Source organism: Oryza sativa, chromosome 8 (genome assembly GCF_034140825.1).
Source record: "Oryza sativa Japonica Group chromosome 8, ASM3414082v1".
Classification (NCBI taxonomy): Eukaryota; Viridiplantae; Streptophyta; class Magnoliopsida; order Poales; family Poaceae; genus Oryza; species Oryza sativa.
Window position 1 is genome coordinate 14,993,847 of NC_089042.1, and position 27,816 is coordinate 15,021,662.

The 27,816-nt window shown below is 43.6% G+C and overlaps 1 long non-coding RNA gene across 1 annotated transcript; it reads right to left on the reverse strand.

The window, feature by feature from the left end:
- Positions 1-638: 638 nt before the first annotated feature.
- LOC136351462 (uncharacterized) lies at positions 639-2,964 on the reverse strand. The gene is made up of 3 exons (XR_010734607.1): positions 2,370-2,964; positions 1,981-2,046; positions 639-846 (listed from the first exon to the last, which is right to left on the reverse strand). It is a non-coding gene; the product is annotated as an uncharacterized lncRNA (long non-coding RNA).
- Positions 2,965-27,816: the final 24,852 nt, after the last annotated feature.

Consider the following 27,816-nt stretch of genomic DNA (forward strand, 5'->3'; position numbering starts at 1 on the left):
AGGTGCCTTCCCCCATACGGGCAGCTCGGCGCTCGTCTCGGCGTCGCTCGATGTTGATTCGAGTGTCCTGCGTCCCGTAGAGGCCGTCATGACGCCTCCGGCTTCCCGAGGCCCCCGACGATGTTGGAACCGTGGACCGCCTCGAGATCGTGGCTGATCGACGAGCCCTTCTCCTCGCCGACGAGGAGAGGGTGACCGAGGTACGTGATGTACCAGCGGCAGTGGATCGGCCACCCGTGGCCAACTGCCGGCCACCCGTGGCCAACTGCCGCTGGGCAGTAGTAACCAAGTTGGCCACATCGTCCAACCAGCGCTGAACAGGAGTCTCCGGCTCCGGGTTTACCGGGGGATGCCGCAGAAGGGCGCCTGCTGCCTGAAGCGCGCCTTGGGGCGAACCGTCGTCTCCATAGTCGAGACGGCGGCATGCCCCGACGCGTCGTGGCCTCCCTCCGCCAGGGGGTGGAGAGAGAGCCGAACCATCCGAACGAGTGGGATCCTCCTTCCGCGAAGGTTCGCGGTGGGGAGGAGTTGGAGAACCATTGTCACGCCCGGAATTTCTATCCAAAATTCCAAACGCTTACATGTGTGTTAAACCCTCGTCCAAGAATCAACCGAGGCACCCAATGACAAATTGATAATAGAGTACAAATAAATAACTATTTAATATTCGCAAATAATAAAAGATTACAGAGGTAGATAGTTCCTCTCAAGAATAACATTTTACGCAGCGGAAATATAAAACTATAACAAACTACGGAACAGCTATGGCGACTCCACTCCACAGGCATCTTAACCAAGAACAAGCCTAATCCTCCAGATCATCACCTTCACTGAGATACTCGTCTTCTGATGAATGAATATTGCAAGAATGAGCATATGACATACTCAACAAGTCACACAGCAAATATGCAAGTGCACAGGATAACAAAGGATGGCATAATATAGCTCATTTGCAGAAACAACATTTAATAAATATTGAAGAGAATGGTAAAAACAGTTGAATAATTAATCAATATTAAATAACACCATACAACACAACCATGTTGCATAGGCCCAACCACATTTGAACAACCAACCCCAGTTGAACAAATTAAACCTCCAAACCAGGAATTATCCATTCCAAACCAGGAGTCAAATTAATTATCACATTATTAACATTGATGAGTAGTGTGAGACTAATCACGAAAAACATTGCTCAACTCACCCATAACCGCGGGTACGGCTATTCGAATAGATTAAACTCTGATCAGAGGTGTACCACTGTACCCACAAGACACAATCCCACAACATGTTACCATGCGCCTTAGTACCACCACGATACCTCGGAAAGGAACTGTGACAATACCCCTTGCACAACACAACTCACCACAGTGCACCGTACCTGGATCATAATCACCCCCTCTACAACCAGAGGCATGGACTCCCCAGCGACCCCACGGACTTCTCGCCGCTTCTCAGTCTGGCACTCCGTAATGAATCATGCTATACAAAAGGTAAAGCCGTTGCCCACGCTGGCTTGTGGTTGGCACGGTAAAAGTTTCACAACAGTAGCTCGCGAACCGGTCCTTAATTGTCATGAGCACAACCATCAAAACCATATGCTCACAACCCACCTTAACTAGGTTTTAATTATCAATTAATTATCATCACACGATTAACCATCGTGAGCTACCATTTAATGTAACCATAGTTAAAAATAATAATGTGACATAGTTTATAATTAATCCCTTTAGTTAGCTAATGTTTCTAAGCATGGCTAAGCAAACTTACATATAGCATTTAGCTGAACCAATCCAACATATAAGGTTCATGCTATCCAAATTATAACCCATAGGAAAATAAGATCATCTTCGGCCATTAATTAATTGGGAAAGGTTCACCACCCGATGACATTCGAAAACAATGCATAGTTGAAATAAAATAATAGCTTTAAACGGGTTCAACATGCTCAAAGGGTTGTTTGGGATCTGTGTGACTTGCCTTGGGCTTCCGCAAACGCTTCGGAACCTTCCTCAACGGAAACGCTCTCCTCCGGAACGTCGGAAACTAAAGCAATTAAACAAAAATCAACAAAACAGTACAAAAACAAGCATAAACAGTACATGTGGATATTTTTAACATGTAGATCTTGATTTTAGAAAAATTTAGCAACTTGAACCACCTGAAACGGATCTACGGTTATTTAGTTATGATTTTCCGAAGATTTAATCTATTAGAAAATCGGGAAAAAGAAAAACCGATGACGTCATGATGACGTCATCAATGGCGGCCGGCTCGGATGGCAAGCTCGCCGGAGATTGAATGATCGGCCGCGAATTTGGAGAGCATGTACACGTAGAGGACGACGAGGCGAACCCAACGGTACTCACCCTCGTGCCAAACGACAAACGACGACGGCCGGCGACGAAGGGGCGGTGGCGACGGCTCGGCTTGACCGACGACGGCGAGCTACGGCGGCCGACGACGAAGGGGGAGGTGCGGCTGAGGTTCCTCACCTCCGTGCGCACCTAACGGCGGCGAGAAAAGGCGGCGGCGACGACGCAAGTGGCGGCGCGGCGCGGCTGGTGGTTGGCCGGCGACGGCGGCGGCTAAAGCGACGCGGCGGCGACTCTACGGCGCACTAGAGAGCTCGGGAAAGGGGGCAAACGAAAGAGGAGGACTAGAGGGTCCTATTTATAGCCTTGGATTGAAGAGATCGGACTCCTCCCGCAAGAAATCGATTCGGGAAAAATCTAAACTCGGTTTTGGAGATAAACTCGAAAACAAATTCGATTCGGATAAAATACCCAATGATTTGCTCCGATTCTTGAGGGGAAAGATAGAGGAGGATGTGGGGATAAAAACCCCTCAAACAATCGGAAGAAAAAGGGCCGGATTGGGTGCGGATTTGAGGGGAGAAGGCGGCGGCTCGGGCGGGCAGCTCGGCCGGCTTGGGCTCGGCCGGAGGTAGGAGAAGGCTCCGACAGGTGGGTCCCACCTGTCGGTGGCTAGAGGAGGAGGGGCGGGCGGCGGCTGGGTGGGCCGGTTTTGGGCCGGCTCGGCCGCGCGGGAAAGAGGGAGTGTTGGGCCGAATTCGGCCCAACGACTTAAGGGAGGGCTTTTGGAACTTTTTAAATAAAATAATTTGTGAAATGTTGTTTCAATTATTAAAAATACTTCCCTTGCTCAAATAATTCCCAGAAAATTCTAGAAAATAGAAGAGCAAGCATAGTATTTAATAAAATTTTATCTAGCTCATTTTTATGTTGAAAATTTTCCTAGATAATTAGGGTTTAGCTTGTAGGCTTTTAAAATATTTTCTAAAAATGATTTAAAATATGCATTTTTAATTTAGTCGATTTTTAGGGCGTGACAACCATGGCAACGGTGACGAGGACCTCGGCTCTCGCCGGAATCCCCACTCCCGGACGGGGTGGGAGTAAACGCCACCGCCTCCTCCTCTACTTCCAGGACCTCGACCATGGTCAGCTAAGGCCTGGAGAAAATTGGGACGGAAGAAAGCGACTTCCTCTCGGAATGCGCAACCGCCCCTACCTGGCGCGCCAGCTGTCGAGGGAAGATCCTCAATAGCGGGGAGTCGTGAGACCCCCCATTTGTGAGTTCTGCCGGGGGCGGAGGCTCGTCTCTCGGAAATCACTCGCTCGTCCCTAAGATTACCGGCAAGCTTGCACGTAGTCGGATTATATAGGTTCGGGCCGCTATGAAGCGTAACACCCTACTCCTGTGTTTGGGATTATGGATGAGTTTTACAAAGGTTTCTTCACTCTAGAAAGCGCGCTCGCTTCCTCTCTTCTGGAGTTCAGGTTTTCTGGGCGTCGTCCCCTTATCTCAGTGGGCAGGGTCCTCCTTTTATAGCTCAAGGGGATACCACATGCGCCGCCTCCACCTACCCTCTATCGGAGGGGGATCCCACTCCACTTTTCCTGGGCTTTAAACCGTGCCTTCTCCCGGAAGCTAGGCAACAACCGGTTCTCGAGTGGAACCCGGCGCCGCCCCCCGCCTGACACGGGGGACAGCCCTGTCATTCCCTCATAAATGAACGATGACTTGCGACAGCCCTTCCTCGAGTGACGCTCGGATGTGACGGGTCATACCCACCCCCACTCCGCCGGGTACAAGGGCGACGTGAGGACATGGTTGCCCTATCCATCGGATGTGACGGTGACAGGCCGTTCACAGACCGGTCACATCCGTTGGACAGAGGTTAGCTAGGCGCGCCGCACGTCTGCCCTTACCGCATTAAATGCGGTGAGGGACAGTTGGGGCGTCGCACATTTATGGCTGTTCAGCCTGTGCTCCCCTCTCGCTCTCTCCCTCCGCCGCGTGGCAGCCGGGTGAGGGCCTCGGGGCGAAGCCGCGGGATAGCCCGAGGGGGTGACGCCATGCCCCGAGGCCCCCCCCCCTCCCCGCCGCTTCCACGAGTCGCGTGACGCGTGAATGGGGCTAACTTGCAGAGTCACATGGCCGGAGGAAAAGTAATTCCCCTCTACTCCACATACCCCCGGGTCCATATCTCCGACAGACCTGAAAGCATATGCTATTGCTAGCTAATCTCTAAAGTCATGCAAATCCAAGTGAAACGTCACCTAATTTCGTTCTATATGTATGCATCCTTTTCTTTAACACAAATTTACACCCCACTTACATCTTACTTACACATATAATTACTATGTAATTTTGAGACTTACATATGTAATTTTAAAACTTACATTATAAATACACTAAATTTACATATGTAATTTAGAGACTTACAATGTAAATACAAGCTGACTATTTTTGGGTGAAAAATATGGCGCCATAAATATAGCTACACCCAAATGAAAACATGAATTCAGTATTTGTTATACGGGATTTCGGATACATGATATTGTTATAATGATGTTTGACATCCCAACATCTCATATTATTCAGTGTCCCAACAGACTTTCTCACGAGTCGCGAGAATTGTGACCCCTCGACTTCACGAGTGCCCTAAGGACAATTATTTTGTGACCGTATGATTGAAGGCCTGAAGTATATATGAGTGTAGGACGCCATGCCATCAGGTTCGTGGAGTTGCGGCCGATGGCAAATGAGAAGGCGGCGGTGAAGCGCCCATCGGTGCCGCATCGTCCCAGATGTTCAATAATATAGGGGAGAGAGTACCGTGCCTACTCAACATGTTTTATTGTATTGACATATATTGGTAGAAATAAGAAATGATTACATATAAGGAAGCATAATCATACCAAGATATAACTCTAACTAGCATATGTTTTTACATCCTGACAAAATCCAAGCGTGAGCAACGCGAATGGAGAAAGCTCAACAAATATGTTGAATAGCCTTTGTGCAATAGCCAATATAGCCGAAGCAAAGGGTGTGAGAAAGCGTGGTTGAAGAAGCCATACGTAGAATAAGCGTGGTCGATGTCGTGTGCCGATGATGAGCGAGGATGCTAAGCCGCGATGTGCAAGGAGCGCCAAGGACCAAGGTGCACACATGGTCGCCAGCGCTGAACGTATGGATGTGCGCTATGAGGGGGCATGTTACTGAATATTTGCCTATATGCATGTGTGGTTATATTTGTTAGTTGGACCGACTGGGATGTCAGGTTCTTTGAGGGGGTGTGTGACATACTAGCCCAATTAGGATTTGGCATGTGTGGTCCATGAGATCTGTGTGCGCATGTTAAGTACCACCTTACTAATTTAGCAAGGTTGGAACCAACTTATAAGAGTCTATCCCTCCAACCATATCACTCATGGGTTAACTCTTTTACACAAAGCAAGTACGAAAGAGTAAGTGCGTATGCCCGTTCGATGGGTTGGCTACGTGGTTCTGGAGGGTAGGCTGTTACAACGATGAGGCTATTGCCGCAGTCGTTGAGGAAGATGACGCTGAAGAGCTAATGCTATCGAACTGTCGAGAACAAGACGTCGTGCCGGGTTTGCCAGGCTCAAGGACGACTCAGGTTGAATGCACACAGTGGTGTTGTTAATACCACGCCGGCGGAAGTAGACAAAGACGAATGCGAGGTAGCAGGACCAACAACCTGGAACAGTGATGTCGGTAGCTTGAGCTACAGCAGCTAAACCACTGGCCTAGAGCGGCGATAGTGGCTGCATGAAGACGTGGTGGTGCGCGTAGTAGTCAAAGAAAATCCAGACAGCTGTGTTAACACCAAAATTTGGTAAGATTCTTTAGTGGATTCGGTTAAGGAAAGAGCACAATCAACCATTAAAAAGCTTATCTAGAAGAGTCCGAGTTCAAAAAAGAATCATGGAGACCATGGCATAACAATGTAATTTATCTATTAATTAGGCAAGTTTTGTATTTAGAAAGTTTGAGTCATGTCCGATGAGGACTTTATGCTTTTTCTTTTATCTTTAGGAAAGTTTCTTTGGTGTCCAATCAAGACTAGTATCCGCCGATAGGTATAAATATGTACACCCAGGATCCTTGTAATGTATCTCTCGGTCAACACAATTTCGGCACATCGCCATCCTTTTTATTTTCGTCTTTCTCGACTAGTTCTTGTTTCGAGTTTGGCTGCATCAACTTCGATCTCCAACGAGGGGTAAGGCTTATTATGGCTGGTTGTATCGGCGAGGCTAGGGCCTCGACACTCTAATCTTGTCAATGTAAACACCTAGTATTTATCTTATATCTTAGTTAATCTAGGTAGATTCTCAATTTACTTGTATCGGCCAAATCTATTTTAGGTTTTGTTAGTATCATTTAAATTGTTTTAATGATCTAGATTAGCTAAGATATCTGTTGGTATTTCTTAACCTTACAGATAAAATCCGCAAGCACACGGAGAATACCGATGTAGCACTTCACCCGGGAGTATTCCAATGTATCAATTTCCACAAGGAACATGTGTTTTCAGCTCCTTGTCCGGTTCATCCAAGGACACGAAGCAAATGTAGGCAAAGGGTAGAGAGGATTTACTAGTGAGAAACAGTTTCTACGGAAAGCTTAATTTAATCCTAACGCGATACTTCAGGCACTAGCCAGCTTGCTGCTCCCATATGTCGCTCTACTGTGTACCCGAAAAGGGAGGACTTTAGTGTAATTGAGGGATGTCACCACCTCTACACCCACCTCAAACCTACTGTGGGATATGAAGTAATCACCGGAAATTAACTACCCAGACACCACGTCTACGCAATTAATAACTACTTTAGCGCTAGCTAAACACTAAAGAAGCCACTATACTTTACTGGGTTATAGTGATCAATGATCCCGCACGCTAATTAGGAACTAACCGAGAGGTAATTCTCACTTGAATAAATCTTAATTACTCAGAATGATAATTCTATTAAAGCAGTGTAATTAAAAAAGTAAAAGAAATAAGAAGAGGATTACCGGCAACTCAGGAATTCCTCTGACTTCTTCTACTCTACTCTCTCTCTCTCTCTACCTAACTCTAGTATACAATAAAGTATAATAGAGCCTCTTATAATTTAGCTTAAGTTTGGAGTGTGTGAAAGAAGTGAAATGAAGAGCTCCTTCTATAGGCAGGTATGATGGATCTAAAGCATGTGAAATGTCTGAAATGACCCGCAACCGCCATCAGGACGTCATCTGGAGCGTCCATGCCAAACCCAGCCTGAACGGCTGAGATTGAGCTTCAGCCGAACCCCTTCGGCTGAACCCTGGCCTAACCAAACAGGCCCAGGATTTGGCCTGCACCTCTCCCTCAGCCTGCCTTATCCATTTCCAGGAGAGTTGGGCCTGCTTTCTGATGTTTCGATGTAGTTTAAGACCCACTCTTGTATGGATAGAATTCTTCTTTCACTTAAGTCTGGATTTCATCCCAACTTTGGCGGTTTATTGCCTGCGTCCAAATATACACCAACACTCGTGAAATATGTTAGAACTAAGCCTTACCAGTATGTTAGATGTTTTATTAGCTGTCAACAAACCCCTCACACTTAGCTCTTTACTCGTCCCTGAGTAAATGTTAAGATGATAGTGTAGAATAAAATTCTCTAAGACATAATACAAGCACATAAATTATTCAAAACCATTCACGTACCTGTGAACTTCAATGGTGGCTAACTTACCATCTTTGGCAATTGATAAATGGAGTTGTGTGTGCATGTTTAGTACCACCTTGCTAATTAGCAAGGTTGGAACCAACTTATAAGGGTATATCCCTCCAATCATATCACTTACAGGTTAACTCTTTTACACGAAGCGAGTATGAAAAAGTGGGTATGTCCGTTAGATGGGCTAGGTTGCGTGATTCTGGAGGGTAGGTTGTTATAGCGATGAAGACGAAGACGATAAGGCGATCGTAGTAGTCGTTGAGGAAGATGATGCCGAAGAGCCAATGCTATCGAACTCGGGATGAATGCGCACAGCAGTGTTGCCAATACCACGTGGGCGAAAGTAGACGAATACGAATGCGAAGTAGTGGGACCAACAACTTGGAACGACAACGTTGGTAGCTTGAGCTACGTCAGCTAAACCACTGGCCTAGAGCGGCGATAGTGGTAGCCTAAAGACGTGGTGGTGCCCGAAGTAGTCAAAGAAAAGTTGGACAGCTGTGTTAACGCTAAAATTTGGTAATATTTTTTAGTGGATTCGGTTAAGAAAAAAGCACAATTAGCCGATGGAAAGCTTATCCAAAATAATCTGAGTTCAAGAAGAAATCATAGAGACCACGGCATAGTAACTTAATTTATCTAATAATTAAGCAAGTTTTGTATTTAGGAAAGTTTGAGTCATGTCTGATGAGGACTTTATGTTTTTCCTTTTATCTTTAGGAAAGTTTGTTTAATGTCCGATCAGGACTAGTATCCGCCCATGGGTATAAATATGTACACCTAGGGTCCTAGTAATCTATCTCTCGACCAATACAACTTCGGGACATCGCCATCCTTTTCATTTTCGTCTTCTCGACGAGTTCTTATTTCAAGTTGGGCTGCATCGGCTTCGATCTCCAATGAGGGATAAGGCTTGCTCTGGCTATTTGTATCGGGTGGGGATAGGGCCTGCACACTCTAATCTTGTCAATGTAAATACTTATTTATCATATATCTTAGTTAATATAGGTCGATGTCTCAATTTAGAAGCAAATAGAAGTACGTGAGTATGTCTTTAATTAGATAAAGAGGTCATATTACTATATAATTGAAATAGAAAATTTATTAAATTAATATATCTTTATAAATTCATCTTTAGTATACAAGAAAAATATTACTTAAAAGTTTAAATTAAGATGCTAAATATTTTTAATAAAGAAACCCATGTAGTATAAATAATAGTTTCATATGAACCAGGTCTATTGTTGCAACATATTTTTTTCATAAATTTAAGACGACATGATTCAAGTAATTTTAGTTTACAATTTGTAACATCCCATCCTCCAGAACACCGTAGTCCAACCCATCCAACTGACGCGCCCATTTACAAAGATCACCTTACTCACACTTACGTTGTCGCTTCGTGTAAAATAGACAAATGGTTGGAGGGACGATGCCTTAGGACATGAGCAATGTATATTGCACAATCAGTCCTTATTGTGGGCCCTAGGTGGGTCCCACTGAGATATATTTCATCTTCACAATGTATATTGGAGAAAGGAGGTTTTAAGGTGGACCCCACAATTATTACCATTCCAACCATCCTACTCTCCCTCAGTCACCAGAATTTTCCCCACCCCACTGAGGCATCGATGAAAATAGCGGTAGCTCGCGCGAGTGGAGCCATGGCGACGGTGGTGGCACTCGCTTGTGGCAACGGCGGCAGTGGTCGCGTGCAGCGGCCCATAGAATTCGCAGCAGAGGCCGCGGAGCTCGCGGGTATACACGGAGTCGACAACGGCGTTTGCGGGCACGGATGGATCCGGCGGCGGCAATGATGAAGCTCGCGGGTAGATCTAGCTACGAGACTCATGGGCGTGGATGGATCCGGCGGCGGCACACATGGGCACAGGTGGATCCGACGGCGGCGGAGCTCGTGAGAGGACTTCGGCTGCAACGGTGCTCGTGGGTGGGCGTGAGTGGATCCGGCGACGACGCTCGCGGGCGCGGGTGTATCCGGCGGCAGCAGGAATTGGGCACAGGTGGATCCGACGGCGGCGGAGCTCGTGAGAGGACTTCGGCTGCAACGGTGCTCGTGGGTGGGCGTGAGTGGATCCGGCGACGACGCTCGCGGGCGCGGGTGTATCCGGCGGCAGCAGGAATACTCGCCACCATCTCCCGGCGGTTCTTCAGCAAATCTATCCAGGTGTATTCTTCCCTTCTCCCATGGAGGCAAGCAACTGAATTAGAGAGAGATGGGCTAGCAGTACCATAGCAGAGAGAAGAACGAATGTTTTATTGCTTATAGCCGGTCCTTAGCCAATAAACAATCCCGAACAAATTATTTATAAACGCAGATTTATAAGAGTAAAAAATAGTTTTCTTGAAAAATCCAATACATAAATATTCGTAACAAAATGTCAAACACCAAATAAATTTAGTTACCTTCCTACTTTACATAGAATGAGCGATCATATTCGACGACCAAAATGCAACCGGCCGGCTGCCGGCACGCGCCTAGTCTCGTGACGTACGTTGTCGTCACACGTGGTCATGTAGAATTTTTATTGTTGGATTTATTATGGGGTATTTTGAGTTTCTTGCCGGCACTCATAACCTCTGGTAGACTTACTATTGGATAATTTGAATATCCTTGATACATTGATGTTGCTACAAGGATGTCGACGTCTCAACATGATCTTATTATATACTAGCGCGCCGGTAGTCTCTATGACCAACAAATTACCCCACTCCTCGGCCATTGACCTCTCCCTAGTCTTCCTCTCGACTCGCGAGAATTATGACGCCTCCACTTCACCAGCACAGTATCCGTGAGTTGAAAGCTCAATCTGTGACCAAGCTCAATCCGTGAGTTGATTTCAATTTTTGTCAAAATGCTGCCGAAATTTTATCAAAATTCCGTCAAATTCAAATTTTGTCCAAATTGTAATGTCAAAATCTGTCCAAATCTGTCATTTAATTTTAAACATATTCAAAAAATAAAAAGTAAATTGCATATTGGTCCTGGTTTTCTTACCTGTGTTGCACAATGGACTGGATGCTATCCCATGTTTTCATTTTAATACATATATGAAGTTACCAAAACTTTCATCTTGGACTAGTGGCCCACATGTCATGTAGAAAGTGTTTTCTTCCATCTCTCCCGTCTTCACCGACGAATGCATCAATCTCATCTTGGGCCCGTGGTCAGTGGCCAGCAGTCCAGCACGAGTGAAGCTTTGCTGGTGTGATTTGCTTGGCGTTGATTCCAATCGAAGTCCGATCTTGAGGAACGCAGGTTGGCCAATGGATGGACCGAGATCGATCGAGCGCCAAGCTGAACGCGAGGAGATTAAGCTCCTACCCGAGGATGGATCGACGGTTGTACGTGCCTTCACCAGTCAAGCTCGAGGGGCGCCCGCACTCGTCTCCCAGTGGCAACGCCAATGACAGAGCCCATTCCATCTTGCACATCGCGTCAGCCGGTGGAGCGGTCGTCGACGGTGGCGCCATTTCATCCCACGCAGCGGGCACAGCCAATGGAACGGACGAGCGGTCATCTTCAAGAGAGAGGGATGCGGGGAAGAGCTGCAGAGGACATGCCGGCGGCCACTCAATGTTCGTGCAGCCTGCCAGGCTGCTACTGCTGCATTACTGGGGAAGAGATGAGCTCTGCCCGATCAGGATAGGGACTAATAAAAGAGGAAGATGAATGGCTGAGGCTGACATGTGGGTCAACTAGTCCAAATTGCATAGTTTAGTAACAAAACCTGGTTCAAAGTGAAAATGGTTGTACGTTCCTAGTCCAGTATGCAACTTAGGTAATTAAAACTAGTCCAAAGTGTAATTCACTCAATAAAAAAAATTTCCAAAGTCATTGCATAATGGGGAAAAACACAATTGATGAATAGTTATGGGAGAGGGCATAAATATCCTATTTAACACCGTTAACTCCTCCATCCAAAACAGGGGCAAAAGTATCTTTCGGTTCAAAAAAAAGTGGGGGCAAAAACGAAAACCCTAAAAAGTAGGGGCAAAATTAATATTAGAAATCAAAGTGGGGGCAAAAACGAAATTATCCCAATAATGCCATAAAAAGTTGCTATTGCTTTATATGTCACTGCTTTATCTTTTTCTTTCCCTATATGTCATCCACATTATCATCTTTGTAATAGGAATGCAAAAGTACAACATAATCCTTTAATTCCTCGAGAGATGTCCACTCGTTTTTTTTCATGTCCTCCAAATAATTATTAAAAAATATTTTTAATAAGATAGAATAATATGTGATATATTAGTCCCCAAATATGCAAGTTTAAATTTCAATTTTACAAGTTTTCTTTCAAAAAAAATCAAATTTAGTTGTAAGCACACGTATACTAATTTCAAAATTTTGAGAGATTGTCATGCGGAAGAAGACAAAGAACAAGTTGGATGATGTGGAATTTTTGAGTTACATCACTTTTAGTTATGAGAAAATTTATATATCTCTACTATTATTATAAAATAACAGTCGTCCCCCTCCTGTTTCCACCCACAACATCCAGAGAAATCGCTCAGTTTATGCCCATTCCACACTCTAGAAAAAAAACCACATCGATAACAAAAAGCTGAAAGAAAAAACACGTTCCAGATCCAAAACATTCATATGTACTACTCCCTCCATCTCTAAATATTTGACGCCGTTAACTTTTTTAAGCATGTTCGGCTGTTCGTCTTATTCAAAAGATTTAAGCAATTATTAATTCTTTTCCTACCATTAATTCATTGTTAAATATACTTTTGTGTATACATATAGTTTTACATATTTCACAAATTTTTTTAAATAAGATGAAGGTTCAAACATATTTAAAAAAGTCAACGGCGTCAAACATTTAGAAAAGGAGGGAGGACTGTAAAAGACATCGTCCTCTAGTTCCCACTCATGACATCCTAGAAAAACTGCTCAGTTTTCCATATCCTAGGAAAAACCGCTTAGAAAAATAAAGGAAAGAAAAAAACACGTTCTCATATCTAAACCACTAAAAAAACAAAAGAAAGAAAAAAAAAACACTTCACCAGATCCCATTACAATACATGCGCCTGTGAGTATATGACTAGTATCCAGGTATCCTTAAAATTCCAGCCAATCCATTCTATGCCTCCTGCTCATTCCCTCGCATATAGTCCAAAATTTTTGTTTGGCTCCCTTCCTTATCATTTCTACTGGTTGATCATTTAATTCCAATGATAAGGTCTATTTTGGCTTTAGACATAGAAGAAATGTAGAAAAGCTCTATGTTGAAAGGGTACAACTTTGTTGTACTTGTACGAGACCATATATCATATAAAATCTATTGTTTTTGCCTACAACTTTTGCCCTGGTACTGTATTACTGTTTTCTTACCAGTTGATTGATGCTATCTGCAACGTCCGATCTAGTTTATGGAAAATTTTACTGCAGGACACTGCTACTGTGTGGTTTTAGCCTTAGGACACCGCAAAAACTAACTTTTGAGGGAAAACACTTCATAATCGTGGTATTTTGCCAGTGGATACCACGCCGACTAGAATAATAATTTTCGTTTGAACAGGAGAGAGAAATCGTGTGAAATGTCAAAAACGTCCTTGGGCCCACATGTTAGCTCTCCTATCTTGTATGTGGGGTCCACATGACAGTGACTAGGGCGAGCGGCGGTGGCCTGCAGCCGAGCAGCGAGGTCGGGCAGCCATGGTGGACGAGATGTGGCGTGGGCGATGCGGCCAATGCCTGCGGTGGCGCGACCTGGCGGAGGAGGGTGGCCCGCACAGCGCAGCCTCTGGTGGTGCGATGTGGAGGAGGAGGGCGGCCCTTGCGGAGGCCGAGCGGAGCAGCAGCTTGGTGCAGTGCGGCGGCGCTGCCCCGCGGCCTGATTGGCAGAGCTGCAGCCGGCAAGATCGGCGGCGAGGTGGCCAGCCAGCGCCGGCATACGGTCGCCGGCGTGGTCGGCTTGCGGCAAGCGGCGACGGCGCTGCAAATGTTGTTGTCCACTTCCCCTCCCCCTTTTTCATTTTGTTTTCTTTGGTTTCTTCTTTCTTTGCATCTACCTTTCCTGCCATTGCCATGTGGACCCCACATTTCCTGCCATTGCCATGTGGACCCCACATATACAAGATAGAAGAGCTAACATGTTGGCCTAAGGGAATTTTTGACATTTCATACGATTTCTCTCTTCTCTTCAAACGAAAATTATTATTATAGTCTGCTTGGTGTCCACTGGCAAAATAACACAATTATAGAGTGCTTTCTCCCAAAAAAGTTAGTTTTGCGGTGTCATAGGGAAACGACTACGCGTCGGGCGTCTGATTGGGGTGGGAAAAATCGGGTGCCCACGTTAGCATGACGTTAGCAAGCATACATGCATGCAAAACTACTTTAAACTATTTTTTCTCTTAAATTATTTATCCAAATCATGATCTGAATACACCGTTAAATTCGTTACAATTAAATCTTTAAAACAAGACCACATATGGATATATTCCAATGAAAAAAATTAGCTTATTATTAAATTATTTTTAAATGTTTTACAATATTCCACCAAGTAGATCGGAATTGTTTCACTAATTAGATCGAAAATATTTCAATCGTTTAAATCGAGTGTTGTTTTACTTTATATAAAAACAATGTTTCATCAAATAGGAAAGAATGTTTCAAGTCGCTGCAATTGATCCATACATAGTGAAACATTATAAGTACCCTGGATGAAACTTTTTAGTGGAACAAAAAATAAAATGAATTCCTTTAATTGAGAGTTTCCATAATATGTGGGTGATTTGTTACAAAAGAATTTTCTGTCGACGTTTGATGTCGCAATTCTGGTATTTGCATGGTATGGGGATCGTCGGTGCTAGGATATACGCAAGACTGAGGTAAAAGAGATGGAGACAAGGATTTTTATACAGGTTCGGGCCCCTGAGTTATCAGGTAATAACCCTACAACCTGTTGGCCGAAGCCGGTATTGCTCTTATTCACCATAATCACACAAGTACAATATTTGGGGTAGCCAATCTAACTGTTGTCGACATGGCGGTTTGACGATCTGACTCGTAGTCGACAACGGAGTAGCCTTTCTCCTCGAATCCGTGCCCGGCGAGATCAGAGATAGCGCTTTCGTTTCTCCTGACAGTATCCGGAGACACCGTAGGGTTTTAGCCGTGCTTATCCATGAAGTCGATATCCGGCGGTGTGTCTTGGCGTATGTAGGCTTCTATGTTGATTGTGTTGGGTGTTGATCCTATCGTGTCGGTGACATGGGACCGGGAGTATCATGACTAGAGGCTTGAGGCAGACACAATCGCCCACGTGGCCTGGCACCCTCGGGGGACGTCGGGCCCGAGGGTGATGTGTTCGCCCTCCTCTTAGTCTCCCCGAGGGGGTCGGACCACTCCAGCCTCGGCCCCGAGGGCCGAGGCGCCCCGACCCCTCGTGGGTTTTGCTCCGCGTGTATGGGTTAGGAGAGCACAGTGGGGCTCACCTAACCACATTTATTGCGGTTTGGTTGAGCGTGTCACGCCGCATGTAACGCAGTGCAGTGCACTCTTTTATCCGGTCTGTGATCAGTCACAGACCGGTCAAATCACGGGTTAGGTGGCGACAGGCGATCTGACGCACGCCTCGCCCCATCCCGTCAGGACGAGGGCTTCTAGGCGCTTGTCCCCAGCTGGAGCTAGCGTGTTACCTCCCAGAGATGGCACGTTAGTCCTGGTTAGATATATGCCAGGCTTCATCCTAACCATTACAGGCGAGATGTTGTGTGAAGAAGGGCCAACATGTAGATTGCTAAACTGACACGTGGTGGACAAGAATGACCGATTTGTGACCAGTCTGGCACTGGTCATGTCTTCAGCAGACAGCCATCCTCCCACGTCACACCTGTTTCCAGCGGAAGTGGAGGTAGGTATGGGCTATCCCATCAGAAGGTCATTTCGGACAGCAACCATACAAATCTCCGTCCGTTTATGAAGAGAAGAAAAGTCCAGTTTGGAAAGAGAGAGGAGAAGTCTCCACACAAAAGAGAGAGAGGGGTGCATGTGGTATCCCCTTGAGATATAAAAGGAGGACCTTGCCCACTTAGAGAAGGGACTGGATTTTTCCAGATTCGAAACCCAGAACAAGGGAGAAGCTGGCTCATACTTTGTAGCTCCTTCATACACAGATCCACCAAAACACAGGAGTAGGGTATTACGCTTCTCAGCGGCCCGAACCTGTATACATCGCCCGTGTCTTGTGCTCTTTCGATTGTCGCGATCCTTCCATATACAGAGAGCTTAGAATTTCACCCTTAGTCCCCGGCCGAACCGGCAAAGGGGGGCCTGCGCGGTCTCCCGGTGAGGAGCCACAAGCTCCGTCATATCGGGTGTTGATCCCGTTGGGTGTTGATTGTCTTGTCCCCCTCTCCTCCTAGGGGGCCCTATATTTATACCCATAGGTGTCCCCTTGTCCAAGTAGAACTAGGGAAACCAATATGGATACAATCCGAGTAGTACTTGTCGTTTCCATGTAGAACTCTGGTTGTCTTTCTTTATCCGGAACTCCCCCGAGGTCAGTTTCCGTATAAGACATGGTATGTAGTGGATCCTGCCGAGATTTAGTCAACTACTATTAGGTATGTGGTATTCATAACCCTGACAGTAGCCCCCGACTTCGATGCAAATGAACGAGTTCATATTCTCAACCGTAGACTTTGGAGGAACTGTTATCGAGCTCACGTGACCGTTCTCGGTGAGTTTAGAGATAACGTTAGAGTTCCTTTATCAGCCTCGTGCGAGCACCGAAAGGGTTTGTCTAAGCCAATCTCTGATGTCGACCGAGAAAGTACAGAGCGTACGACTAAGTCTCCCGTCTTGCTGTAATCGAGAATTTGGATTGAAGTCAAGAAATTTTATCTCGGCGAGTACACCATTTCTTCATTCCGTATTCCTTGTCGAGATCCAGCAACCGTTCTCCAGTGATCGAGAAGGCGTAGAGTCTGCGATGGAGCCTTGTCGACATTTGTCGTACTCGCCTTAGTTGATCTTGGTGTAGAACCATAGAGACATGGAGTCTTCGATAATGTCGAATAGAATTTTCCTGAAATCAATACTCAGAAAAGAATATTAGATAGAAATAGCCCCCGAGCGAATGCTCAAAGGGTGAAATGTTATAATATGACAGACTGGTGAATTGAATGTACAGACTAGTGCTTTGTATATGAGCGTCTTCTCTCTTATCGACTCTGATCAGTCAGTTTGTAGAGTCATACACTCTCCCTAGCCCCCAGCCTTGTCGTCGGAGAATCGTTCTCAGAAGATAAGGCTCTTGGACCTTTGACCTGCCTCGGTTGAACAAGCACTGATCCTAGCCCCCAGCCGTGAAGCTGGAAAATCCATTTTCGATTACACGGCTTGGTTAATACGCACGGCGAGAACTCTTACACGACCAGATCTTACATGGTCTTTCGTCTCTGAAGGATCCGACAAGGCCTTATCGGCTCTGGGCGTCCCCAGCCGAAGTTCCCTCAGGTTCCTCGGAGGCCTTGTCAAGACGGCATTAAGGGATAGTAGGATAGGTTTCAACGCTAGGTGTCATCTGGGTAAGGGATCTCTGGGTAAAACACTTGGCGATCTTGTGCACCTGATATCAGCTTTGTTGAAGCAAGGGTAATAGGAGAATCGCTACATCACTGGTCGAGGACTAGGCAGTAGTCGTAACTCGACCACTTGAAGTGGAAATAGTGGGAGAAACGCTACATCGCTGGTCGCAGACCAGGCAGTAGTCGTAACTCGACCACTTGAAGTGGAAGTAGTGGGAGAAACGCTACATCGCTAGTCGAGGACCAGGCAGTAGTCGTAACTCGACCACTTAAAGTGGAAATAGTGGGAGAAACGCTACATCGCTGGTCGAGGACCAGGCAGTAGTCGTGACTCGACCACTTAAAGTTTGGCGAGAGAGATCACTGCGTTTTACTAGTTCGAGAACCAGAAGTAGGAGTCTTTTAATCACCTATAGGGGTGCTGAAGTTGGTTTATTACATGTGCATATCATGTGGCCAGCATGACTCACATACCCAACTTATAGCATATCCGGATGTCCGCTCGCAATCATGTCGGGTGATCAAACCGACGCCGTTTGCGAGGAATCATCCGTTAACAACCTTTTCTTGAGTAGTCCAGCAATGGCCGGTGCTATAAGATAGGTCGTCGGTCTTCGTTGGTAAGTTGGGTGCGACGACTCCGCATTTGTCGAGAATGTTCTCGATAGTGGGGTGTACTCAACCACAACCTACTCGAGTGCTCAAATGTTCTCGAAAAATATTTTCTAGAAGGCAAGACATGCAGTAGAGAATATCGAGTATGTACTCAAAAACTGCATGGATCTTCTAGTATTATCAGGACATAACGAGCAGATGTAAATGTCAGGGCATTATGTAAACCGTAAACAAGAATGATTTATACAGAAGAAGACAGAACGAGCCCCCAGCGTTAGATCGTAGTCGATTTAACATCGGGGACACCCGCGCAACAGATATTATTGTATAAAGAACATGCTCTGGGTAAATATAATAAATTATAGATCTAACAATACTGTGTGATCTGAATATGTACGATAAATTGCAGATAAAATATTGCGTACCTTTGTAGATACATGCCGGATGTATTTACGAAATTAGTAGATCAATTTAAAAAACCAATCTACCAATTACCTTGTTGCGTACTCGTTCGATATCATGCGATCTGACATCTTTTGGTACGCCACGGAGCTTGAGGCTTGGATGATCTCGATAGACCAAGTTGTCGATGACGATGATGGTTCCGATCTGGTTAGGTTGGATCTCCCCCTCAGCTGAAGTCATCGAGTAGCTCGTTGTCGGAGAATCCATCTTTTGAACCCATCTCGTCGAAATCCTGAAGCACCAAAATCCCCCTACCTGGCGCGCCACTGTCGACGTTTGATGTCGTAATTCTGGTATTTGTATGGTATGGGGATCGTCGGTGCTAGGATATACGCAAGACTGAGGTAAAAGAGATGGAGACATGGATTTTTATACAGGTTCGGGCCCCTGAGTTGTCAGGTAATAACCCTACATCCTGTTGGCCGAAGCCGGTATTGCTCTTATTCACTATAATCACACAAGTACAATATTTGGGGTAGCCAATTTAACTGTTGTCGTCTTGGCGGTCAGACGATCTGACTCGTAGTCGACAACAGGGGAGCCTTCCTCCTCGAATCCGTGCCCGGCGAGATCAGAGATTTTCTCCTGACAGTATCCGGAGACACCGTAGGGTATTAGCCGTGCTTTTCCCTGAAGTCGATATCCGGCGGCGTGTCTTGGCGTATGTAGGCTTCTATGTTGATTATGTTGGGTGTTGATCCCGTTGGGTGTTGATTGTCTTGTCCCCCTCTCCTCCTAGGGGGCCCTGTATTTATACCCATAGGTATCCCTTTGTCCAAGTTGAACTAGGGAAACAAATATGGATACAATCCGAGTAGTACTTGTCGTTTCCATGTAGAACTCTGGTTGTCTTTCCTTATCCGGAACTCCCCCAAGGTCAGTTTCCGTGTAAGACATGGTATGTAGTGGATCCTGTCGAGATTTAGTCAACTACTATTAGGTATGTGGTATCCATAACTCTGACAGTTTCAATTCACTGCAACACTAGATCTATACATAGTGAAATATTGCGAGTACATTAGGTGAAACATTTTTGGTGGAACAAAAAATGAAACGAATTCCCTTAATAGTGGGTTTTCAAAATATATGGGTGATTCGAATTCCGTTAATAATGGATTTTCAAAATATATGGGTGATTTGTTGCAATGGAGTATGTGGTGGAGATACGTGGCAGGTGGGGACAGGGACATGTGGTGGGGCCCAGGGGGCAGCGCGCGTCGTGGGGGGAGGGAGCGCCCGATTTTTCTCCCCCCCCCCCCCAAGCGACTGATTCTGAGGATTCCCGGTGTCTTAGGGCTAAAACCAGACAATAGTAGTGTCCTGTAGCAAAATTTCCGTATATTTATTGGGTTGTTGTGCTAAGGTGCTTGGTGATACCTGCGCGTTACGGCTGAAATTTGTAGAAATTGATGTATTCAGATATGTTGTTGAACAACAGCTAAAGAGAGCAGGAGACTATGCACTTCGATCATTTTGTCAGACAACGTTAATTTAGAGCAAAGTGGTAAAATTATAAAATGCACTAATTGTGTCCTGAGAGTACGAGACTAACCGGACCAAACAGCTCATTCCCTTCTTCAGTTGGTGTGTTCTGAACATTGAGATATCATGCATCGGCTCTAGATCAAATTGTTCTTTCTTTTGCAGGAGAACTCATATAGAATCAAGCATATTTAGTGCCAACAATCAGGGGCGGATTCAATGTATCCCTCTAGACCCACCAGACCCATGGATACCCCCTAAGTCCCCCCTTCAACTTTTTTGTTATAGTTAATAAGATAGGAGGTGCTAAAGATCTCTTAATAGTATTTTATCATAGTTTAATACTGAGACGATGTGTTCATACCGGTGTACTTGGTATGTTGAGTCCCTCCAACCTTTTGTTCCTGGATCCGCCCCTGCCAACAATATGGATAAATTGAGAATATCAATAGAAAAATAGAAGCACCAGTGTATCACTACCTCACTTTACCTTGCAGTACAAAGTTGCAAATGGAAATCTCCTAAAGAAAAGAAGGTTATGAAAACAATTAAGAAAATCGAAAGAATAGTTTTCATGGTCGGAGCTTTTTGCCACAGCTTTTGCGAAAATTCTTCCAACCGGGCAACCGGCGGGGGAGCAAAAATCGAGCACTCCCCCTGGCCCACCACGTGTCCATACACACAACTTTATTGCAACAAATTATCCACATATTTTAAAAAACCTTTGTTAAGGGAATTCGTTTCATTATTGGTTCCACCAAAAATGTTTCACCTAATGTACTCATAATGTTTCAGTATGTATAGATCTAATGTTGCAGTGAACGGAACATTCTTTTGCAACAAATCACCCACATATTTTGGAAACCCTCTATTAAGAGAATTTGTTTTATTTTTTGTTCCACAAAAAATGTTTCACCTGGTGTACTCAGAATCAGAATGTTTCACTATGTATAGATATAATGTTGTAGTGGACTGAAACATTCTTTCGCTATTTGCTGAAAAGCTAAAAATTTTTTTGTCGGAATATATCTATGTATGGTCTTGTTTTGAAGATTTAATTGCAGCGAATTTAATGGTGCAATCGAATCATGATTTGGATAAATAACTTAAGAGAAAAATTAATTTAAAGTGGTTTTGCATGCATACGTGGTGCTGACGTCAGCGCCCGATTTTTGCCAATCCGGATCGGGCGCCCGATGGATAGTCCATTTCCGGCTTTTGCCAATCCTTTAGCAATAAGTCACCAAATTTTAGAGTCCGATTAGGCCCAACAAATTACACATCACATGGGCTCAATGTTGTCGTCACATGGGCCCAACTGTCTAAAACAACAGCCAACTTGTTTAGCATACACAAAGGACTGTGGACTGAGGTGCCCAAGAGAAATACTCCTATATGCAGAGATATGATTGCTTGTATTACCTACACCCAAAAACAAATGTGACACACAAAACAAGAGCCCATTACAATATAACTGTATTTTGCTAAACCGCATAGCTAAAAAGAGCTACTAGGCAAGCTCTGCCCAAAATAGAAATGTACATACATATATTACTAAACTTAATTACATATGTAACTGCAATGTAACTCACATATAACTACCATATAGCTGCTGTTCAATCATGACGTAAGTGCATTTTAACCCTGACTTTATGATTTATCACCACCTCGTGCATTGACCAAAGAAAAGAACAGGAGAAAGAAACAGAGTGGCAGCCAGTTACTGTTCAAATACGAGTATCTCCCGCACTTAACAGGTCGCAGCCACGCCATTCAACAAGAGAGCAGGTTCGAAACGAGCTCATAGGCGTGTGACAGCACTGAACCACAGATCTGACTGTAACCAGCAAAAAAAAATTGTGACGACATAAATCTAGCAATTCCGTTGTTATATTTATCATTTTTAAAATGCTGCACATACATTTTGAATATATATTAAATTTTCTACCTATAATACTTATTTATACAATAAACTTATGAATATTACAGTCACACAATAAATAACTATATCTCGATAAAAAATCCATCAATTGATACTACCTTTGTTTCAAAATATAAGAGTAGGTTGTTTTGGAGATGACAAGGAGAAAGGAAAAAGAATATGTAATATGTTGCCCCATTAAATGAGTTGTTTGTGGGTAGTGGAAAGGTATGTAAGGTCAAGGTGGGGAGAAAAAATTGAATGAAGGGTTAGGAAAAGTAGTACTACTCAATCCCTTACATTTTGGTACAAATTTGAATTCTTAAATCTCTTATATTATGATATGAATGTAGTGAATTTGTTCCATGTTCAAGGGTAAACCCACATATTTTTTACAGCCATTAAACGGTCGACTAATGTAAAGGATATTGAATGAATAAAATCAAAACTTGGGTGTATAAAAAAAGTAAGAGAAAATTAGAACGGACTGATGATTTCAACAGCTGGCCAGGACCTATTCCCTACAAAGCTGCACCCATGCGGCTAAGGCCCTGCTTGATTCAACTTAGGATTATTATAATCTGAATTATTAGAAATAAGTTGGAACAAACAGATAGCTTATTATGATAGATTATTATAATCTATAAACCAGATTACTATAATAATCTAGTAATCCACCTCTAAAGGTGCTTACTTTAGATTGTTAGGTGACTAACCGCTAACAAACAGCTTATAATATAGAGAAACAAACATCTCACAACTTATTATATATCGGTTTATTATAATTCAGGTTACAGTAATCTGGCTCAATAATTTAAATTACAATAATTTTAAACTGAAACAAACCGGGTCTAAGCCGCTTGCATATACAGCCTGTCCGATCGATGCTCTCAAGCATCGCCATCGGAGCAGTGCCCGCACAAGGCGAGGTTTTGATGGGCGCTTGGGCATGCTATGCTGCTGAAAGGATCGTGGTGGGGGGAACCTAAACACGAAAGCGTGAAGCATGAGCTGTTGGATATTTCGATATTGGTTACAGTCCAATGCCTAACGAAATGTCCGAGCTAATATCGGATATTTCAATGCACTAAGTGTAACAGCTCATCTTTCTGTTGTCCATAAAAATGTTTTCCAGATGCAATACAAATGCATTTCATGTTGCGCTCAAGAAAATTCCCATCCAAATGTATTAAAGTTCATACCATCACTATATAAACAGTTCCCGCCGCCCAAACCAACCCTCAATTTTCAACCTCCCCCAAAAATCGTGATTAAATTATTCCTACAGATTCTACACATTGCTGGCAGCCTCGCCTTCAAGTTTCATTTGATTTTGACCAAGTTTGCGGAAATTAGAAATTCAAGGTACTGTTCACCCGGAGGAGCTCTCCCTCTGCTCATCACGTTTTCTCTTGTTTCCTTGACCTATCTATCCGATCTATTGACTAGGCAAGCTAAGTAATCTCGTGGGACACAGTTTTAATGTTAGGCTCCACCTCCAACTCAGACCCCACTGCCTAGTCAAGCCTAGGCTAAGTTGGGTAGGCCCTATTCTACACCGCCCATGTGAAAGTGAGGGTTTCGCGTGTGCGATGTGTTGGGATACGCGCAGGCTACGATAGCATAAATTAAAATTTTCTACCATGTAAATCAGGAACCAAGCAAGTATTAGATCATAGATCGTTACCGCTCGACGCACTGTGCAGTGGAAGTAGGCACTAAGTAGCCGAAGAAACGTCGAGGGCGTAGCACGCGTCAGTGTAGAGGAAGTAGTTGATCGCAGCAACTCGACGTTCTCCTTCTCGTGCGTTCTCATCGCCGTACTCTCAAACTGATCAGCACCGCAAACTAGCAGCACCTCTACCAATATCCACATGTACAGGGACAGAACACCATGCGCAGACGTGCTAGCATCCGCACGCGGCTAGGGTTTTGCTCGGGGAGGGGAGTGGCGGCTAGGGTTTCTCACGTGATACGATCACACCGTCAGTCACACCCCTCACGAATATATAGGATCCATGACTCGGCCTCCAAGGTCCATAGGACTCCTATTCAGATCCCTATCCGAATTAAGCTCATATTCGATCTCCATCCAATCCTTTTATTCTGGCCCATTAAGCGTGCGACCCTGTAGGTTCATGTACACTCGGATGTAATCCGAAAACTCCTTTTCAGTCCACGTGTCAACAGCGGCCCCTAGCAGAACGTATTGACCCACCGGACATACATAAAGATCATATCGGTTGAACCTCTAGTGTATACTTGTATGAACCCCTTTGCCTCACGATATCAATTAAGCTCAAGGCTAGATATGTGTCATCATCTAATAGCTCAATCATTCACTCGAACTTGTGATAGATTATATAACTTGTGTTTGACTCCTCAATCACCTTAGGTATAGCCATGCACTTCCATAATCTATAATATCGAGGGGCCCAGATATATCTCTCCATATGAGGGGCGAATCTTATCTTGATTATTCATTTCCCACTACATGTTTCATAGCATACCCAAAAATTATTTTTATAACTACCTAATTACGGAGTAGTGTTTAGCAGTCCCTAAGTAAGCTACTACATATGTTGGGAACCATGATAATCTTAGGTCTAAGAATTCAATACCAACATTAAATGAGATCACCGATGACACAACACATATTGCTCTTGCAGTGTCTCATGTTGGGTATATACAACAACATATACCCCAACATGTGTCAACATTATTAATTTAGTATGTCTATATCATGATCCATAAGACATGATCATCAATTAATACATGTGCTGATCATTTAAACATATTTGTTCCACATATAATATTTGATCAGGGATCCTTTAGAAATAGCAACATATAACATAAAGAGTCTCATGAAAGAATCACATATTCATTAACCAATAATAAGTTATCTATTTCAAGGAATAATGTCGGATAAATATGTAAATATAGTTTGTGATACAATTATCTCTATGATTGCCTCTTGGCCATATCACCAATACGATGCACCAGTACCGCCCTAGGCACACTAGCTGCGTCAGCACCTTGCACCATCCTAGCCAAGGTTGTTAGGATCGGGATACTAGGTAGTATCGTTTTGCTCAAAGTAATATCGTATCGTAGGACCATATCGTAGTATCTATGATATTTTCTATTTTAAGTTTAATTAATATTTATATTAATTATATTTATATTAATTGTTTCTATTTGCACGACATATATCATTCCTATATTTTTTATATAGAATGGCTATATATAATTATTATAAATATTAATTAAACTTAAAAAAGAAAATTTGTATCCTGAACGATACTACCTAGTATCCCGATCCTAGCAACCTTGGAGAGTGCCTTCCTCACGTCACAGCCATTTGTCTTTAGCGCTTGGCCTTACCAGACCTCGAAACCGCACGCGACGATTCACCAACGAGTGCGCCTGGCTCTTTGCACCTCCGGTCTGTCTCAACTCCCTGTTCCGGACCACTATGTCCCATTTCTGTATATACTAATTTGTTGTGTACAGCTTTGCAGTGGGTGGCCTGCCTCAACCCTGAGGAGTTTCATTCACAGTGTATGATTTTGCTTCCTTGGAGGTTCCTTTCTATTTGCACCAAATCAAGCGGTCAAGGCAAATTCTAGTTCATTTAAGAGTAACGGTGAAGTCTAACCCTATATCGGTTATCTGGCCATGATAGTAGCTCACAGGAGGTCTACCATCACTCCATCAGGCAGCTTCTATCTCTGTACTCAACAGTTAGTTTCCCTTTGCTTTCGTCCGATACACGGCATCAAACCAATCTCATCTTGGGCTCCGAGAGCCATCTACAACTATTCCCCACTGCTTTCACTCAAAGAACCTAATTTATACACCATTCAACATCCCATCTGCATAGGTCTATCTCAAACTATGTTGGATCATCATGACCAAGTATGTCCGGTACCCAAGATCTCACGAGTACATTATCACGATGTCACATTATTTTCATCTCGACAACACCACAACCATGAATCCGTCTCGGATAGAGGTTTCCTTGGTGAATACAAAGCTTCACACTTTGCACCGCGAGTTTTTACAATTGCATCTATTTTAGAAACATTGCTAACACCCAGTGTCATTTCCCTGGTGATATGACAATCAGGTATAGGCATACAACCAAGCATGATAAATATAAAATATTGCCAAAGAATACATCAGCTAAATGGAGGATCTACAACATATTCAAATCCAACGAGTTTTGTAATCCAGTTCGGTCTCTGGAGACAGCACTAACTTCAAACGGACCCAGCACTTTCATGTCAACTCCGATTTGGGCGATCTTGGATTGTTGGAAAGAATATATCGTCACCTTTCAAATGCATCTGGTCTCATATTAAAATTCATCCCGAGTCAATGGGAATCATCAAAATAAGCCTGTGTTGTTTCTGAAACCAAACATGGACCCTGTGCCTTGTAATAGACTAGGCCTATCTTGGAAGTGTCTCCCTAGCTCTATTTTTCTCTATAAATGTCTATGTACACCCTCTAAAACAATTGTGCGTCATCACCTGGAAGATCAAAAACCCATTTCCCCTACACAAAAATTATATGAGAAGTGTCTTTGGAACTCATGCTTGGAGATCGTGGTTATTGAGGTACCGTAAAAGTGGAGGAACAAGACTACATAGGTTCTCAACATCCTACGGACATAACTCAACTAATAGGTAGGTCCGCCAGTTCGTCACACAAACTGGGGCTTGTCAAATTTAACGTGCACACTTAAATGTAGTTTTGCAAACAAAACATTTTATAAGTTAGGAGCAATATCATGAAAAGGTGACATGCCTTGGGTCTTCTTCTTCAAAACCTCTGAAATTCCACGCCGAACTAATTTCCGTTATCGTCAACTACACACAAAAAATACTACTATTATTAACTAATTGTGCTATTAGGTATATCTCAATTTTAATAGAATTTAGAAACTTGAAAGGGGTCAATAGGTGTTACGGATTGGGATTTATGAATTTTTTTAAGTTTAAAGGGTTTTATGAATTTATTTGAATTGGGAAGTGTAAAATTATTCCTCCGCTGACAAGTGGGGCCCATTGGTCAGAGAGAGAAAGAGAGGAAGGGCTTGTGTCTTTTGGCTAAGGAGGGGATTCTAATTTGGCTCGTATGCGCTATTAAGCGAAGTAACGCATACCTTATCCAATCTATTTTCTCTTCCCTCATTGGAATCTTCCAAGTTAATATTCAAACATTTTCAACTCAGAATTAAAAACTTTCAAGTCAAGATTTCAAAACCTCCAAGTTAATATTTGAGACTTTCAACTCAGATTTGAAAACTTTCAAGCAAAGATTTTAAACTTTTAACTCAAGACTTGAAATTTTTTACTCAGATTTTAACTCGGATTTGAAAAAAAAGTCAACTCAAATTTTAATAAATTGAAGTCAAGATATGAAAACTTAACTAATGTTTGAAAATTTTCAACAAAAATTTAAAAACTTTCATCTCAAAATTCAAAACATTCAATTTAAATTTGAAAACTTTCATCTCAAAATACAAAACTTGCAACTTACATTTTAATCTGTTAACTCAAATTATTGGTGAAATATTCAATTTATAAAATACAACAAAAAAGTTTTCACAAAAAAAAAAGAATTTGTTAAATTTGGGATGTCAGATTTTGTTGCACATTATGATTTTAAGTCATACTAGTTATCGTGCACGTCTAAGGTTCGTTTTGGCATTATATA